Source organism: Neolamprologus brichardi, chromosome 9 (assembly GCF_056152115.1).
Source record: "Neolamprologus brichardi isolate AB-2024 chromosome 9, ASM5615211v1, whole genome shotgun sequence".
Lineage (NCBI taxonomy): Eukaryota > Metazoa > Chordata > Actinopteri > Cichliformes > Cichlidae > Neolamprologus > Neolamprologus brichardi.
The window spans coordinates 9,455,001-9,467,434 of record NC_142112.1 but is presented as its reverse complement, the minus strand read 5'-3'; the positions used below and the strand labels follow the sequence as shown (position 1 = coordinate 9,467,434).

At 40.9% G+C, this 12,434-nt stretch overlaps 1 pseudogene; it reads left to right on the top strand.

Annotated features, from left to right (window-relative positions):
• Nucleotides 1-10,387: 10,387 nt before the first annotated feature.
• Nucleotides 10,388-12,434, top strand: part of LOC148101186 (titin-like) — a 10,403-nt pseudogene continuing 8,356 nt past the window's right edge.

Genomic DNA, 12,434 nt, shown 5'->3' with positions numbered 1-12,434 from the left:
TCAGTTTTATTCTCTTTCAGCTTTAGAAAATTAGAGATAAACCAGGATTTTAACTCAGATAGACATTCTGAAAGGGAGGAAGGTGGGAGGGAGGAATCAGGTCTGCAAGAGAGATATAACTGGGTGTCATCAGCAAAACAGTGAAACTGAAGATCAAATTAGCGGAAAATGGTACCTAGAGGGAGGATGTATGTTATGAAGAGGGCCTAAAACTGAGCCTTGAGGTACACCAGAGGTGACGGGCAATAGACGAGAGCAGAATGATCTTAGTTGAATAAACTGGGAGCGGTCGAGGAGATATGATTGAAACCAGGCAAGCGGTGTGTCGGAGATGCTGAGAGAGGAAAGTCTGCTTAGAAGTACAGAGTGAGAGATGGTGTCGAAGGCTGAACTCAGATCTAAAAGGACGAGAATGGTGAGAAGGCCAGAGTCAGCTCCGATTAGAAGATCGTTAGTGACTTTAAGTAAAGCAGTTTCTGTGCTGTGACATGAGCGAAAATCAGATCGAAATCTCTCGTAAATATTATTATTAACCAGGTGAACATGAAGTTGAGCTGCAACCACTTTTTCGAGTATTTTAGAAATGAAGGGTAAATTGGAAATCGGATGGAGGTTGTTAAAGTTGTTAGGATCTAAAGAAGGTTTTTTGAATCAGTCTTGAATAAGGAGGGAACGATACCGGTGGTGAGAGAAGAGTGAATGATAGCAGAGATGAGTGGGAGTAGAGAAGAGAGGCAAGATTTCACAAGCCCTGTGGGCATGGGGTCAAGATGACATGTGGCAGGCTTTGATTTACATATGAACTCGGAAATATCGGATAAATCGGGAAGATAAACAGTGGAAAACGGCTCAAAAAGGAGAAAAGGTTCTGGAGAGGAGGTAGACACAACATTTGATCTGAGTTGCTGGTGGATGTTATTGATTTTTGTAGTCCAGAACAGCATCAAGGAGTTGCAGGTTTCAGAGGAATAGAAGTGTGGTGGTAAAGCGTTGGGGGGTTGAATTAGTTTGTTGGGAACTGAAAACAGAGTCCTTGCATTACCCTAATAAGACCTGATAATACCAGAGTAGAAACTTTGTTTGGCCTTGCTGATGGAGTCTTTATACTGAAGTATATGGTATTTATAGATTTCTGAATCAACAGTTAAACTAGATTTCTAATATTTACGCTCTAGCTGCCGAGCTTTGGCCTTCAATGCTCGGAGGTCAGAGGTAAACTAGGCAGCAGAGTGAGCAAAGGAAACAGAGTGGGTTTTTACAGGAGCCAGAGAATCAAGGACAATGCGTAGACAATTATTATAATACAATAATAATTGTAGCTCAGGCTACCCTCCCTCCCTGGCTGTAGCTCAGGAGGTAGAGCAGGTCACCTACTGATCGGAAGGTTGGAGGTTCGATCCCAGGCTCCTCCAGTCGGCATTCCAAGTATCCTTGGGCAAGATACTAACCCCAAGTTGCTCTCCGATGCGTCCATCGGAGTATGAATGTGTGTGAATGTAGTTAGAAAAAGCACTAAGTATAGATAAAGTGCTTGTGAGAATGGGTGTGACTGGGTGAATGTGGCATGTTGTATAGAGCGCTTTGAGTACTCCGGGAGAGTAGAAAAGCGCTATATAAGAATCAGTCCATTTACCATTTACCATTTAACAAGAAATCATCAGGAGTAGAATAGAAGTCCGGAATCTGAACATTGTCCAAACTGGTAGTGAGAATGTCCATATCAATGTTGTTGATGTTGCGGAACATGATGAGACGGGTTGGCTTGGTAGAAGAGCAGCAGAGAGTGAGGTTAAATGAAAGGAGGAAGTGGTCAGTTATGGGGATTTCAGCAGCAGAAAGATTTGAGGGAGTAAGACCAGAACAGCAGACCAAGTCCAGGGTGTGTCCTTTAGAGTGAATGGCAAAGTCGATAAATTGTTTAAATTCAGAGCCTTCGAGACAAGAGGAAAAGTCTCTGGTGAGCAGACGGTCATTATTATCCATATGAATGTTGAAATTTCCCACCAAGATCACATTTGGGGAGAGAGATGAAAGATGGGTTAGTAGATTAGCAAAGTCACTGAGGAAGACAGGGTTAGGTTTAGGGGGGCGGTATACAGTAGCTATTATGGTGGGAATGGGTCCAGTCAGCTCACATGCAAGGCACTCAAGGGAACTAAAGGTATCAAGATTAACTGGCGGGACATTCAAATGCTAGCGAAAGAAGATCGCGAGACCACCCCCACGACCTATGCAGCGAGGTTTAGAAAGGTAAACAAACCCCGGAGGAGTAGATTCATTTAGCTGAGAAAAGTCATCAGGTTGTTGCCAGGTTTCAGTTTAGCAGAAAAAGTCAAACTTAAGGTCAGATAGGAGGTCTTGGAGGAGAGGCCCCTTATTTGTCAGTGAGCGAATGTTTAGAAGACCGAAACTGAGTGGAGTATTTTCTTTTTTGCTAATCGCGGTCGGCGCCCTGGGCAGGTGGGCTAGAGATTGGTGGTTGACAACCCGATCAGGGTTCCTGCTAGGGCGGCAAGTAGCAGACCAAAACGATTTAGTTCCATTGGAGTTATGGAAAATCCTGCGGGACCCGCGATGGATGTATCTCCGGCGAGGCTGGAAAGTGATGTCTGGGTGATAGTGGAGCTCCGCCGGCGACGGGAGCGACAGCTGCTCGCGAAGGTGCAGGAGCTCAGCGGCTGTATAGCGGAGCAGACCAGCCATAGGATGGTAGGCGAGCGTCAGGAGAATCCATAATAGTGCCGACCAGCTCAGGAACATCTTGGGCCACATCTTCGATTATGTGGAGGAAAAGGAGCCGAGCCAGCCGGAGCGACGAACAGGTAGGCTAAAATAGCTCAAACAGTTAAGCTAGTGCAGCTCACTGAGAAGAAGACGTCAGAGCACATTCAGCTGAAATAGCAGATGTTGAGGACAAGCGTTGCAAATCAATCCCTGGCAGAGATCGATCTGGTCCTGAGTGTGAATGTCCCTGTTCGTTCAAATCTGAATCCAAATAATCAAAATAATCGAAAATGTACCGGTGAGTAGCTCAGCCAGGCGCACCAGCGTTCACTCAAGCCGGAACCCAATTGATATTGATATGATAGTGGTTAAAAGATATAGTAAGGCTATTATAAAACCGTTTACGTACATCTGTAATTTATCATTTCAAACTAGTCGATTTCCAGACAGAATGAAAATAGCAAAAGTGATACCCCTATACAAATCTGGCAACAAACACCATTTCATAAACTGCAGGCCGGTCTCTTTACTACCTCAATTCTCAGAAATTCTTGAAAAACTGTTTAACAACCAACTGGAAAAATGTATAGATAAACATAAACTACTCACTGAGAGTACGGATCAAGCAGAATTCAATAGAATACATCCCAAATTCCATAGACAAAAAGCAATATGTGGCTGGGTTATTCAAAGACTTGACAAAGGCATTTGACACTATAGATCACAATATATTAATAAGAAAACTGGAACGTTATGGTGTCAAAGGGGTAGTTTTAAATTGGGTCCTGAATTATTTAAGTAAGCAGTTTGTGAAATTAAATGGTGGTTGCTCCTTATGTATGGACATTGCTTGTGGTGTACCCCAAGGCTCAGTTTTGGGCCCAAAATTCTTCAACTTAAACATTAACAACATCTGTAAAGTGTCCAAGGTATTAAAAATGGTTCTCTTTGCTGACGATACAAATATCTTCTGCTCTGGTGATGATCTGCAGAATTTATTGGATGATATGACTAATGAAATTCAATTCAATTCAATTCAATTTTATTTATATAGCGCCAAATCACAACAAAAGTCGCCTCAAGGCGCTTCATAGATACAGAGAAAAACCCAACAATCATATGACCCCCTATGAGCAAGCACTTTGGCGACAGTGGGAAGGAAAAACTCCCTTTTAACAGGAAGAAACCTCCGTCAGAACCAGGCTCAGGGAGGGGCGGCCATCTGCTGCGACCGGTTGGGGTGAGAGAAGGAAGACAGGATGAAAGACATGCTGTGGAAGAGAGACAGAGATTAATAACAGATACGATTCAATACAGAGAGGTATATTAACACATAGTGAGTGAGAAAGGTGACTGGAAAGGAAAAACTCAATGCATCATGGGAATCCCCCGGCAGCCTACATCTATTGCAGCATAACTAAGGGAGGATTCAGGGTCACCTGGTCCAGCCCTAACTATATGCCTTAGCAAAAAGGAAAGTTTTAAGCCTAATCTTAAAAGTAGAGATAGTGTCTGTCTCCTGAATCCAAACTGGAAGCTGGTTCCACAGAAGAGGGGCCTGAAAACTGAAGGCTCTCCCTCCCATTCTACTTTTAAATACTCTAGGAACAACAAGTAGGCCTGCAGAGCGGGAGCGAAGTGCTCTAATAGGGTGATATGGTACTAAAAGGTCATTAAGATAAGATGGGGCCTGATTATTTAAGACCTTGTATGTGAGGAGAAGGATTTTGAATTCAATTCTGGATTTAACAGGAAGCCAATGAAGGGAAGCCAAAACAGGAGAAATATGCTCTCTCTTTCTAGTCCCTGTCAGTACTCTTGCTGCAGCATTTTGGATTAACTGAAGGCTTTTCAGTGAGTTTTTTGGACATCCTGATAATAATGAATTGCAGTAGTCCAGTCTGGAAGTAATAAATGCATGAACTAGTTTTTCAGCGTCACTCTGAGACAGGATATTTCTAATTTTAGAGATGTTGCGCAAATGGAAGAACGCAGTCTTACATATTTGTTTAATATGTGCGTTGAAGGACATATCCTGGTCAAAAATGACTCCAAGGTTCCTCACAGTGTTACTGGAGTCCAAGGTAATGCCATCCAGAGTAAGAATCAGGTTAGATACCATATTTCTAAGCTTTTCAGCGCCGAGTACAATGACCTCAGTTTTATCTGAGTTAAGAAGCAGAAAGTTAGTGGCCATCCAAGTCTTTATGTCTTTAAGACATTCCTGGAGTTTAACTGATTGGTGTGTGTTATCTGGCTTCATGGACAGATAGAGCTGGGTGTCATCTGCATAGCAGTGAAAATGTATGCTATGTCTTCTAATGATGCTGCCTAGGGGAAGCATGTATAATGTAAACAGAATTGGTCCTAGCACTGAACCCTGTGGAACTCCATAATTAACCTCAGTGTGTGAAGAGGACTCTCCATTTACATGCACAAATTGGAGTCTATTAGATAAATATGATACAAACCACTGCAGTGCAATACCTGTAATACCCACAGCATGTTCTAATCGCTCTAATAGGATATTATGGTCAACAGTATCGAATGCTGCACTAAGGTCAAGAAGGACAAGCACAGAGATGAGTCCACTGTCAGAGGCCATAAGAAGATCATTTGTAACCTTCACTAAAGCTGTTTCTGTGCTGTGATGAACTCTGAAACCTGACTGAAACTCTTCAAATAAACCATTCCTCTGCAGATGATCTGTTAGCTGTTTGACAACTACTCTTTCAAGGATTTTTGATATGAAAGGAAGGTTGGAGATTGGCCTATAATTAGCTAAGACTGCTGGGTCTAGAGATGGCTTTTTGAGTAAAGGTTTAACTGCAGCCACCTTGAAGGCCTGTGGTACATAGCCGATTATTAGAGATAGGTTGATCATATATAAGATCGAAGAATTAATCAATGGCAGGACTTCTTTGAGCAGTTTTGTAGGAATGGGGTCTAAAAGACACGTTGATGGTTTGGAGGAAGTAATTATTGAAGTTAACTCAGAAAGATCGATTGGAGAAAAAGAGTCTAACTTAACATCAATGGAACTAAGAGTAGCTGTAGATAATATTACATCTGTGGGATGATTATTTGTAATTTTTTCTCTAATGATAAAAATTTTATTTGTGAAGAAGTTCATGAAGTCATCACTAGTTAACGTTAAAGGGATGGTTGGCTCAAAAGAGCTCTGACTTTTTGTCAGCCTGGCTACAGTGCTGAAGAGAAACCTGGGGTTGTTCTTATTTTCTTCAATCAGTGATGAGTAGTAAGCTGTTCTGGCTTTGCGGAGGGCTTTCTTATAAAGCAACAAACTATTTCTCCAGGCTAAATGATGATCCTCTAAATTTGTGACACGCCATTTCCTCTCCAGATTACGAGTCGTCTGCTTGAGGGTAAGTGTTTGAGAATTATACCACGGGGTCAGGTACTTCTGATTAGAGACCTTAGTTTTCACTGGAGCTACAGTATCCAGAGTCGTACGTAGTGAGGAGGTGAAATTATTAACAAGATAATCGACCTCTGTTGGGGTAGCGTTCAGATAGCTGCTCTGCTCTGTGTTGGTACAGGGCATTGACGATGATAACAGTGGCTGGATTATATTCTTAAACTTAGTTACAGCGCTTTCAGAAAGACATCTACTTTGATAAAGTCCACTCTCCACTGCTGCGTAATCAATTATTGTAAATGTAAATTTTATCAAGAAATGATCAGACAGGAGAGGGTTTTCAGGAAACACTGTTAAATGTTCAGTTTCTATGCCATATGTTAAAACCAGATCTAGAGTGTGATTAAAGTGGTGGGTGGGTTCTTTTACATTTTGAGAGAAACCAATTGAGTCTAACAACAGATTAAATGCCATGTTGAGGCTGTCATTTTTAGCATCTACATGGATGTTAAAATCACCCACAATAATTATTTTATCTGAGCTCAGAACTAAATCAGATATAAAGTCTGAGAAATCAGACAGAAACTCTGTGTAAGGCCCAGGTGGACGATAGATGATAACAAGTAAGACTGGTTTCTGAGTTTCACAGCTGGGGTGGATAATGTTAAGCATCAGGCTTTCAAATGAATTAAAAGTCTGTCTTGGTCTTTCATTAATTAATAGACTGGTGTGAAAAATTGTTGCCACACCGCCCCCTCGACCTGTGCTTCGAGATTTCTGGTAGTTAGAATGACTCGGGGGTGTTGATTCATTTAAGCTAACATAATCATCCTGCTGCAACCAGGTTTCTGTAAGGCAGAGTAAATCAATTTGTTGATCAATTATTAAGTCATGTACTAACAGAGACTTGGAGGAGAGAGACCTAATATTTAATAATCCACATTTCACATAGCATACATTTTCACTGCTATGCAGATGACACCCAGCTCTATCTGTCCATGAAGCCAGATAACACACACCAATTAGTTAAACTGCAGGAATGTCTTAAAGACATAAAGACTTGGATGGCCACTAACTTTCTGCTTCTCAACTCAGATAAAACTGAGGTCATTGTACTCGGCGCTGAAAAGCTTAGAAATTTGGTATCTAACCAGATTCTTACTCTGGATGGCATTACCTTGGCCTCCAGTAACACTGTGAGGAACCTTGGAGTCATTTTTGACCAGGATATGTCCTTCAGCGCACATATTAAACAAATATGTAAGACTGCGTTCTTCCATTTGCGCAACATCTCTAAAATTAGAAATATCCTGTCTCAGAGTGACGCTGAAAAACTAGTTCATGCATTTATTACTTCCAGGCTGGACTACTGCAATTCATTATTATCAGGATGTCCAAAAAACTCACTGAAAAGCCTTCAGTTAATCCAAAATGCTGCAGCAAGAGTACTGACAGGGACTAGAAAGAGAGAGCATATTTCTCCTGTTTTGGCTTCCCTTCATTGGCTTCCTGTTAAATCCAGAATTGAATTCAAAATCCTGCTCCTCACATACAAGGTCTTAAATAATCAGGCCCCATCTTATCTTAATGACCTTGTAGTACCATATCACCCTATTAGAGCACTTCGCTCTCGCTCTGCAGGCCTACTTGTTGTTCCTAGAGTATTTAAAAGTAGAATGGGAGGGAGAGCCTTCAGTTTTCAGGCCCCTCTTCTGTGGAACCAGCTTCCAGTTTGGATTCGGGAGACAGACACTATCTCTACTTTTAAGATTAGGCTTAAAACTTTCCTTTTTGCTAAAGCATATAGTTAGGGCTGGACCAGGTGACCCTGAATCCTCCCTTAGTTATGCTGCAATAGATGTAGGCTGCCGGGGGATTCCCATGATGCATTGAGTTTTTCCTTTCCAGTCACCTTTCTCACTCACTATGTATTAACAGACCTCTCTGTATTGAATCGTATCTGTTATTAATCTCTGTCTCTCTTCCACAGCATGTCTTTATCCTGTCTTCCTTCTCTCACCCCAACCGGTCGCAGCAGATGGCCGCCCCTCCCTGAGCCTGGTTCTGCCGGAGGTTTCTTCCTGTTAAAAGGGAGTTTTTCCTTCCCACTGTCGCCAAAGTGCTTGCTCATAGGGGGTCATATGATTGTTGGGCTTTTCTCTGTATCTATGAAGCGCCTTGAGGCGACATTTGTTGTGATTTGGCGCTATATAAATAAAATTGAATTGAATTGAATTGAATTAAAGATGGGGACCACCACCCCGGTCTGCCAATCCACGGGTACTGCCCCTGATCTCCACGCAACATTGCAGAGGCGTGTCAACCAGGACAGCCCTACAACGTCCAGAGCCTTCAGGAACTCGGGGCGGACCTCATCAACACCAGGGGCTCTGCCACCAAGGAGTTGTTTAACTGCCTCAGTGACCTCGCCCCCGGAAATTGGCGGGTCATTCCCCTCATCCCCAGACTCTGCTTCCTCCTCGGAAGATGCATCAGTGGGATTAAGGAGGTCCTCGAAGTATTCCTTCCACCGCCTGACAATTTTCATTAAATTTGAATAAAACTAAAATTATGTTATTTGGAAATAGTACTTTAAATACAATGCTAAGATTAAACTAAATGGTGTTGAGTCAAGTGAGTCAGTGAAAATAAATTTCTGGGGGTAATAATAGATGAAAAACTGGAGTGCTCACGTAAGATATATTCATTCCAAAGTATCACGAAGCATTGCAATACTAAACAAGGCAAAGCAGGTATCACACGGGACATCACTTCATATTTTCTACTGTTCACTGGTTTCACCATGCTTAAGCTTTTGTGCAGAGGTCTGGGGCAACAACTATTAAACCACATTACATTCACTTTTTACTCTTCAACAAAAAAAAGCAGTTCGAATCATCCACAATGCAGGTTACAGGGAACATGCAAACTCACTATTTTTGCAGTCTGAAATATTGAAATTTGCTGATCTAGTGAAATTCCAAACAGCACTAATTATATTCAAAGCAAAAAATAAAGAACTGCCAGATTATATTCAGAGTAAGTTATAATTTAAGGGGTTTTTGTAACTTCAAAACAGGGAAGGTACGTACAACAGGAAAAAGCTTTTGTGTTTCTGTGCATGGAGTGAAGCTGTGGAACAGTTTGAATATGAAATTGAAGCAATATCCAAACATGAAACAGTTCAAAAAGAGTTATAAAGATATGATCTTCTTGAGCTATAAAGAAAAGGGAAAATGTTGAAATTAAGTGAATGTCACTATTTAGAAAACTTCATGATGTGATATTATAGTATATATTATATCAGAAATCTGTTCACTATTTTTATTACAGATTATATCAGTAAGGAAGCTGACTAAATATTGACTGATAACTTATGGCAAAGGGGTGGGATTAAATAAGTGTGTACTTCTTCCCTCTCCCTTTCGACATGTAACTGAATCAGAACAGAAGCAATATTGAAATGTATTAACTTTATTTTGTATAGTATTTTTTCTCAGATTTTCTTTGCTAAATGTACGTGTATATTGTTTACATGATTGAAATAAATTAACAAACAGGCCCAAATACAGGAGAAGGACAGCTGAGAGTGGAAAAAAAATCACAAAAATAAATACTGCCAGATTTTCAACTTCGGTCTACAAGAAAATAAGAAGATCATGGGATTAGCCTCGATTGCACTTTGGACCTATTGACGGGATGCGCTCCGTCCCTTGATGCATGTACACTTTCAATTTCTGGTTGGGCTGCTTGGGTACAAAGTAAGTTTCATCATCAGATGATGAGCTTCATGTAAACATCTGGAAACTGGATGCCTGGACTTCTCTGCTTACTTAGACCAAACCAAACCCTGAATTATGTTGGAAAATATGTGATGTTTTATGAAGGATCACATAAGAAACAACATTTTTTAGTTGTTTTTGTGAATACATAGTTTAGAAAGGACTTTTACATATTCATAATATTCATGGCTGTGTGGTAAAGCTGACATGATCTCACTTGTAATGGTTCAGATTGGACACTGTGACTGGCCGGTTCTGTGCTCCAGACCACATGTTTGATACCCCTGGACCCATGCAACGAAGTATAAAAAAAACGTGTCCACACTTTGGCCTGTGAAGAGTGAAAGCAGATATACGGCACTGATATCGAGCCAAATGCTTCAAAGTGTTCCTTGATGATGTGATAAAGAAGTGGCGTTCCTCCTCCAACCACAAACAGGAAGCTCATGAAGCGAGCAGTGTCAGTGCTTGTACGACACTCACCACGAGACCTCTGAGCAGGATGGCTGCAGTCACACAGCTCTGCTTCTCCCTGCTGTTCACTCTCATCAGCAACATTCATGCAGAAGAATTTATCGCCATAAAAGAAGAAGGAGAGTCTTTACAGTTCAAGCTCCCAGATCAAAACAGCTCCTGCATCACCTCCAGACGTGTTGGTGAAGATACTCTGGTCCTGTGGAACATCTCTGACCCCTGGAACAGAAACTTCACAGTACATGAAGACCTGACAGGACGACTCTCATTTCCTGAGACATTTCATGGTTCTTCTTCATTTACTCTCAACAACCTGACCCACTCAGACTCTGGACTGTACCAAGATGTGTGCTGGACTCAGGGCAACATGACATATGAGAGAAACATCAGCCTGACTGTGTGTAAGACAGTAAGGTGGGAAGGCTCTATCATAAGTCCTGATGCCACTGTAGACGTACAATGTAAAGGAGCAGGTGAGAATCTGACGGTGCGTTGGATCAGACATGACAGTAATTGGCGACCAGGAATTGTGAGTATTTTCGAAGACAGAATAATTTTTAAGGTGAATAAAGTCCAAGAAAGTTTCCTGGAGGTGAAAAACACATCACTTCTTCATGTCTTCAATGAAGAAGAAACTGTTTACATCTGCCTGGTGATGAACCAACAGCAGTGTGTGAGCACTTACTCTGTAAGTTTGACCAAACAAACAAAGCAACGTTATGCTTCAGAGGGAGACACAGCTGTGCTGGAGTGTCCCTTCATGGACCCCATTCATGACCAGCCCCCGGTTTGGATGAAGAAAGCAATTTCCTACAATACTGATCAAGAAATTGGTTGAAACTTCTCGCTGGTACTTCCATCACTAATGTTAAAGGATTCAGGTACCTACTACTGTGTAGGTGAAACAGTAAAACATGCGTACGAGCTTGTGGTGTGCCCTAAATTTGGTCCACCTGCAGTAAAGGTTTTCTCAGAGGGAGATGAAGTCACTATGAGATGCTCTGATGATTGGAAAAATAGTCCTTCGTTCTTTATGTTCACTAAGTTGATCCAAACAGAAGGTAACATTTTGTACGATGTTAAGTTCTGCAGGGACAATAGAATCACTTGTTCCGATGACAGCCTGATAATCTCTAATGTCTCACTGGAAGATGCAGGAGAGTATGTGTGTGAAGGTTATAAGTCAGGTGGTGAGTGTGTGTCAGCAGAAACATTTGTTCTGATCTACAGAGAGCCCTTTGGGGTTTACTCGACCTTCTACAGAGTCAGGTGGATACTGCTCAGCAGTCTGCAGGTGATGCTTTGTGTTGTTGTGGTCTGTGTGACACAGAAAACCAGGAGAGGAGAGCAGCTTTCAGCTCAGACACACACTTAATATGCTTATAATAATAATAATAATAATACATAGAAGTGAAGAAATCAAAACAAAAACAAACAAAAATATTATTGTAGATATGAATCTGTGACCTGACTGGACGGTTCAGTCTCTTATATGATTATATATTTTAAACATTTTGCCTTTTCTATCTTTCGACTTAATTCTTGTTTATTTCTGCTCATATTTTATTTCAGTTATAATGATTATGTGCTTTTTTGTTTTATGTGATTTGATGTTTATCCATATCTCATTCATGTATCTCTCAGAGTATCATTTTGAATATTCTTCTGTTTCTATCAGTGATCAGTTCGATCTATAATAAAAGTTAGAAACCAGTTGTAAATGTATTCGTTCTTCACTCTGATGTGAATCATTATCATCTCTCTTGGAAAATGTATTTTGTTATTGTGTTTAAGAGCAGATTCATTACAGCACCATGTTCATCTGCACTATATTGTTTTCATTGTTGTGAATAAACATGATTGTCTGATACAGCAAACACTTCATAATATGGACGTTACTGCTTTGATTGTGTTTTTATATTCTCCATTTTTGTTAGGAATCATTTCTGAAATAAAAATATCTAAATCTAAATTAACAGGCTGAACGTTGATGCTCTTCTGTCAATGACTCCATGATGATTTTAAATTTTAATAAACACACAATCCTCATATTTCAGTGCAGGATGTAGAGCAGA